The sequence below is a fragment of the Terrapene carolina genome, unplaced genomic scaffold (assembly GCF_002925995.2).
Source record: "Terrapene carolina triunguis isolate 2854851 unplaced genomic scaffold, T_m_triunguis-2.0 Scaffold31337, whole genome shotgun sequence".
Taxonomy (NCBI): domain Eukaryota; kingdom Metazoa; phylum Chordata; order Testudines; family Emydidae; genus Terrapene; species Terrapene triunguis.
The window spans coordinates 1-6,829 of record NW_020695688.1 but is presented as its reverse complement, the minus strand read 5'-3'; the positions used below and the strand labels follow the sequence as shown (position 1 = coordinate 6,829).

Below are 6,829 nucleotides of genomic sequence, written 5' to 3'. Positions count from 1 at the left end.
TGGGGCAGGGGGTTGGGGTCCAGGAGGAGGTTTGGGGTGTTGACTGTGGGAGGGGGCTCAGGTAAGTGCTGCCGGGCTTCCGCCGGGCAGCACTTACCTTGGGTGGTTCCTGGTCAGGGGTGCAGCGAAGGCTGAGGTAAGTTCCCTGCCTGCCCCGGCCCCACATCGCTCCCGGAAGAGACCGACACGCCAGTGAGGCCCCTGGGGGGGGCCCGTGGCTCCGCACGCTGCCCCTCTCTGCAGTTACTGCCCCCACAGCTCCCATTGGCCACAGTTTCCCGTTCCCAGACAATGGGAGCTGTGGGGACGGTGTTTGCAGGCAGGAGCAGCACACAGAGACCCCTAATTCACCCCTCACCTCTCCCTTGAAGAGCCTCCTTCCCATACTGGTGGGATTTTGTTAGCCACTCAGTACATCCTTCTCTGTGTACTGCTTCCGATACTGAAGATCAGCTGTCTCCTCATTCCGTCTGCACTGGGTGATCTCAGCTTCCTTGACTGCGACTACCCACGTGTAAGTGTTCATATCGAAGCGGAGGAAGTCGTCCCCATCATATGCAAGTTGCCGGGACCCCCCGATGCTGCCATCCTCCCGAATCTCACAGCCGCTCCTGCGCTGCAGAGTGTGAAACCCTGAAACACACACAAGAGCCTGAGCCTGCAGTCATTTACGACTAGGCATGCAGTGCAGTGGGATCTCAAAAAAACCAAACACCTATGTGACTTAGAAGTGCAATTCCCATTATACGTAGTTAGTAGAATTTAAGTTAATTTAATTAACTATTTTGAAAACTAAAATGCCCTCTAATCAATTATATTGGCCACACCCTGGCCTCTCATATGGCTCCTTTGTGCCACTCGGTGGGACAAGGGTCTCTAAAGCAGCCCTAATTGGGCAAGTGAAAATTGACTCCAGGTGGGAACAAACCTGGGGGGTACACAGCTGACTAGCTGGCCGCAGACCACCCCACTTTCTCACACAGGTCTACACTACAAACGCTGCATCAGTGCAGCTACACTGCTGTAGGGGATTAATGAAGATGCTCAAAGCTGATGGGCAAGAGCTTCACCTGTTGGCTTAGTGTATCCACCTCCACGAGAGGCGGTGGCTATGCTGGTGGGAGAAGCTCTCATGCCAACATAGCGCCGCCCACACCAGTGCTTACGTCAGTGTAACTACATCACTCAGGGGTATGGATTATTCACACCCCGAGCAACATAATTATACTGAAGTAATTTTGTAGCGTAGACCAGGGCTCAAGTCCTGGTGTAGGGAGTGGGTTACAGAGAGAGATCGTGGCGACAGTGTAACCCCCATCTGGAGTAATAGCCCCTCATGGGCTGCTGCAAACTGGCATACTTTACAGCAGTCCTAAGGCTGGGAGTGGGGAGTGTGAACCAGACCCAGGACTGGGGGATGTAAATGTGGTTTAAAGAGGAATTCTGCTCCGGTGATTTTGGGGATTCAGCCCAGGGAGTGCAAAGGGAGCGTAAAATATTTCCACCTTTGTGAGTGGAGAGTTCTGGCACTGTACTATTACTCACCCACTTTTCAGAGGTGTGAATGAAGACACGAGGTGCAGGACAGGTCAGATTCAGGCACAGTACGTTTCTATCTGGGAAACGCCACCCTGAGCAGAACGAGTCTCCTTCTGCTCTTTCTCTGTACTTTCTACGTTGTGCCTCAGGTCTAATAAAACATACACGGAAGTGAAACGAGGGATGTGATCTCGAGATGACTGGCTGCGAAGTCAGGGTAACTAACACACAAGCACTATAAATATTTTCCTCTCCATTAGGCCCCTAGGGTTGGTAATTTCTCTCAAACTCACCCCCAGTCTGATTGTAGCGCTTCATTATATTTCTCATGCTGGTTCTAGACCACTCCTGTTTTGCGATTCCACGTTTGGTACCACTCTCCCAGTAATCAGCACCCACATTGTCCTTTATCCACTGACCTCATGGTTTGTACAGCCCACTGTCACTGTCACACTCAACAGAGGTTGTCATCGAGATACGCAACAGAGACATATGCTGGGAGTCCAGGTTCAGGATCAGAGACTGCGGTGCGGAAATACCGCAGGGAATGAGTTGCTGAGAGAGACAGAAAAATACATTAACAAACAGGGATCACTGTTACTGACCTTCTCCAAGCTGAGAGATACTCTCTTTCCCCATCCTATCTTCACAAAACCACAGGAAGAGGAATACAGGGCTTTTCCTAAAACCAACTATAAAGGAGTAATCTTAGAAAGTAACCTAACACTCAATATAACCGAATACACAAGAATTAATATCCATATTTGTCCCCTTGCAGCTCACAAATTGCAAGGACTGAGTTTCCACTAAAAAACAAATTTTTGCCCCCTTCCCCGTAAAAAAAAACAAAAACAAAAACAAAAAAAACCCAAACAAAACCCAAAATAGTTATATTGGCCAGGGCCTCAAAACTGGTAGGTTTTATCTAAGGCTGAAGTAAGATTTTTCTGCACAACGTAGTGAATCAGATGTGAGATTCCCAAATCAGAAACCCCCAAAATACTCCAGGTAAGCACAGTTCCTTATGTCTAATAAAGCTTTTTTTGCCACTTTGCAGCTAAAATCCTGAAAGATAGAATTAAATTCAACTTCAACGGACTCTCCTAGCAGAGATCTACTGCCATGACCATAATTTTGAACAGCAACCTCACCTACTAAAAGTTACTAAACTTTACTTAGGAACGACACAATGGAAAACTCGACTTTGCCAACCTCAGTAGAGCATGTCAGGGGCTCTGCTGGAGCACTAAACTGCCATTTAAACAAAACAAGAGCCTCTGGCCCAGTCCTTTTCCTTGCCCAGACAGAACTGAAACTGTAATCTGACCACTAGGGAGACCTGTCAAAGGAAAAAAAACCTGTTTTTCCTATCAAAAAGCTCAAGAAGTTTGTTAGCCTCCCCCCTAAGACTCACAAGAGCATGTGGGAAACCAATGAGGCTCCTAAGATTTGTTGGTTCTCCTTTCTATGGGCTTGAGAAGGTTCACTGGAAGCATGGAAGGTCTCTGACCTCCTCCCACTCAAGCCCTTTCTTCTCACCCACTCCTGCCCCTTCTCTCCAGCACTTGAGCCTCCACATGTTTAATTAGGCATGTTGAGGTAACAATGTTTAACCCCAACCCTCTCCTGAAAACGCTTGAGAGATCTGTGGGGATGTGAGGTGAGGGACTGGAGAAAGAAGGAAGCTGGGGGCATTTACAACCTCCTGTGGGCCTACTGCGGTTAGCCCCTCTCGAGAGCTTTAGGAGGCTGAATGGTGTCCACACTTCATTCCTCCGCTCCGTCTCCACAAGGCTTACAAGGCAATTTGGTTTCCAATAAACCTATCTTGGGCTCAATGAGCCATGGACTGATTGTGGCATGTTGGGCCTCCCCCTGTAACACTGCTCACTGCCTTCACATGGGCTGGATCTAACTAGAGGAGGGAGGACCCAGCCCCACCCACCTGAGCAGAGGGCTCAGTACGTGCAAGCCCCTGAGAACAACACCTTAGCAGAGCCCTGGTGTCACTGACACACACTTAGGTCACATTTTCAAGTGTTTCTTTGCAACAAAAGGGGGTAAATATGAAAATTTTTTTAATGAAAGCAGATATTCATGAGTCAGCAATGCAATACTATTGCACACACACAAAAAAAAAAAGGCAAATGCAATTTTAGGCTGCATTAACAGTGTGTGACAAAGTTCCTCCTCTACCTTGGTGGGTCCTGCGCTTATTGGCAGATTTGCTTGCTTCACAGATCCACCCTGTGGGTCAGGAAACAGTCCAGAGACCTTCCCCTCTGGTAGAAGGTATAGTCCAGGTCAATTCCTCTTGTGCTTGATCAGGAGTTGGGAGGTTTGGGGGGAACCCGGGCCCGCCCTCTACTCCAGGTTCCAGCCCAGGGCCCTGTGGACTGCAGCTGTCTATAGTGCCTCCTGTAACAGCTGCATGACAGCTACAACTCCCTGGGCTACTTCCCCATGGCCTCCTCCAAACACCTTCCTTATTCTCACCACAGGACCTTCCTCCTGGTGTCTGATAACGCTTGTGCTTCTCAGTCCTCCAGCAGCACACCCTCTCACTCTCAGCTCCTTGCGCCTCTTGCGCCCAGCTCCTCACACTCACTTCCACTCCCCCTGGCTTGACTGGCGTGAGCCCTTTTATAGCATCAGAGGGGCCTTAATTAGAGTCAGGTGCTTAACGGCCTCACCTGACTCTTAGCAGGTTAATTGGAGTCAGGTGGTCTATTAGCCTGGAGCAGCCCCTGCTCTGGTCACTCAGGGAACAGAAAACTACTTATCCAGTGGCCAGTATATCTCTGTTCTGCTACTCTGCTGTTCCCAACTGGTCTGGGTCTATCACAAGTGGCATAGTATGCAAGTACCGCTCTACTCAGTGCTGGTTAGGCCTCAGCTGGAGTACTGGGTCCAATTTTGATCACCCATGTATAGAAAAGATGTAGGGGAACTGGAAAGGATAAAGAGGCGAGTGACAAAGAAAAAGGCTGAAAGAACTGGGTATGTTTAGTTTGGAAAAGAGGAGATTAAGGGTGGGTGTGTGGGGGGGAAGCTAGTGGTCTTCAAATACTTGAAAGGCTGCCACAAAAAAGATGGAGAAAAGTGGTTCTCTCTTGCCACAGAGGGCAGGACAAGGGGCGATGGGTTCAAACTACAGCAGAGCAGATTTAGATTAAATCTCAGGAAAAACTTCCTAACTGTAAAACGAGTAGGAGTGGGACAATGGAACAGATGCCTAAGGAGGTTGGGGAGGCTCCTTTACTGGAGGCTGGATAGCATCTGTCTGAGGTGGTTTAGACACAGCAAATCCTGCATCTTGGCAGGGGTTCGACTAGCTGACCCTTGCAGTCCCGTCTAACCCCTTGGTTCGACGATTCTGATGTGATCACCTGACTTGAGAAGCTGGGCTCACAGCTACAGAATCTCCTGCTCCATTTACATGAAATCTGCTGGAATTATTTTCCTTTGGCCCCAGTAACTTTAGCCTGTATAGGCCTTTATTTGCCCGTTTTAGCTGGGGAAGGGGGGGTTTGGTACATATAGCTATGCAACACAGCGTGTGTGTGTGTGTGTGTGTGTGTGTGTGTGTGTTACACCTTTACATTTCTAGGATCCTGCTGGAGGCAGGTGCCATTTTGAGTCGCGTTCAATTGCAGCTTGTTCTAGACGAGGATACCCTATACCATGTGCTCTCTCCGAGATTTTACTTTGGGGCTTTCCTGGTTTATTTTAGATTAAAGTAAAACAAAGTAACAAAAAGAGGTCAAAGGACAGAGTGAATCTCTTCCCCCATAAAGCCCCCCCAGCACTTAGAAGCTACCAGGGGAAGGAGCCAACTCTGGCCTGTCCCTCCAGAGACGTTCCAATGACCTGCCCCGTGTTTGGGGAACATGTATCAGAGGTCGTGCTAGCCCATTGGGGGCCCTACGCAGGGCCCTCACCCGCCCCCTAACGAAACACTAATTGCATTATTTCCACACACAAAAACAAACAATACCACCACCACACATACTAATACTCCTGTGAAAAAGTCCACGTTAAATAAGCCGAATGGTATTTTGGGGGTAGCACAAAATCAGGGCCCCCTTGAGCTACCCAGGGCCCGAAACAATTGCTTAGTCTGCGTGTGCCATAGCCTAGTGTCTCCACTGTTCTCTGTAACTAGGCTCGGAAGGATTAGGGTTTATCTGTAAATGTGGGTAGACCTGAGGAGAGCTCTGTGTGTGCCCGAAATCAAGTCTCTTACGCCCAAATAAATGTGTCAGTCTCTAAGGTGCCACAAGTACTCCTCCTTGTTTTCACCAGCAGAAGTTGGTCCAATAAAAGATATTCCCTCCCCCACCTCGTCTCTCTACGGTCAGGACTGTACACACACAAATCGATGCAAAAATATTCCCATTCATAAAAGGCAAACGTAAGAAAAATGCTGATCGAGAACTTTCAAAATGAGGGTTTGATTTCAGGCTATTAACTCTGTATATTTTGACAGCTGATGTTGCCAGTTTGTGTTGTAACAGTTATATAGTCTTTGCGTCTTAACATCTGTTGACATAAAATAATTGTCTGCCCCCCCCAACCCCCCCCATTTCCCAGAACGGTGAACACTGAAATCAACACAAATTAAAAAAATGCTGAAGAATAAAAATGACAACACGATAAACCTGCAATTCTGCCAAGCCCACGTGTGACTGCTCCCAATACTGGGGGAAACAGGTCCCAGACCCCGTCCCCCTCTCCCGACCCAGCCCAGTCTGGGGCCCAGATCCCAGCGGTCCCAGGACCCCACCCCTGGGGGGGAACCCCAGGTACTCACGGGAGTCCCGTCCCTTGCCGGCTAGGGCCCCCAGGGGGAGGAGGAGGAGGAACAAACACAGGCTGGTCTCCTGCCCCCCCCCATCCCCAGCGGGGTCCTCACCCCCAGTGCTTCTATAGTGTGATGCCAACTTTTCCCAACCTAGTGCTAAAAATTTCCCAAATCTGGTGAAAAATTCCCAGACTCTGGGAATTTTTTACCAGTTTGGGAAATTTTTGGCACTAGCCAGTGCTTCTGTATCCTGGGGAATTTCCCCAAATCTGGGAATTTTTGAGTCAAATGTTTCACCTTGGGAAATTGCAGGGCACATTGGGAAACTGCAGGGCCCATGCTCCTCGTGTCCTAAAGGGCCTCACAGACCATGGACAGCGCACGCAGCCCCGTGGGAATGCAGCCACCTCTGGGGAAGAGCGCATCATCCAGACACTGGGTGGAAACGTTGGCCAAGGACAGTGGGGCAAAGCCCTGCTCCTATGG

At 49.3% G+C, this 6,829-nt stretch overlaps 1 pseudogene; it reads right to left on the bottom strand.

Moving 5' to 3' along the window:
* Nucleotides 1-358: 358 nt before the first annotated feature.
* LOC112122482 lies at nucleotides 359-6,493 on the bottom strand (annotated as a pseudogene).
* Between the last annotated feature and the right edge of the window lie 336 nt (nucleotides 6,494-6,829).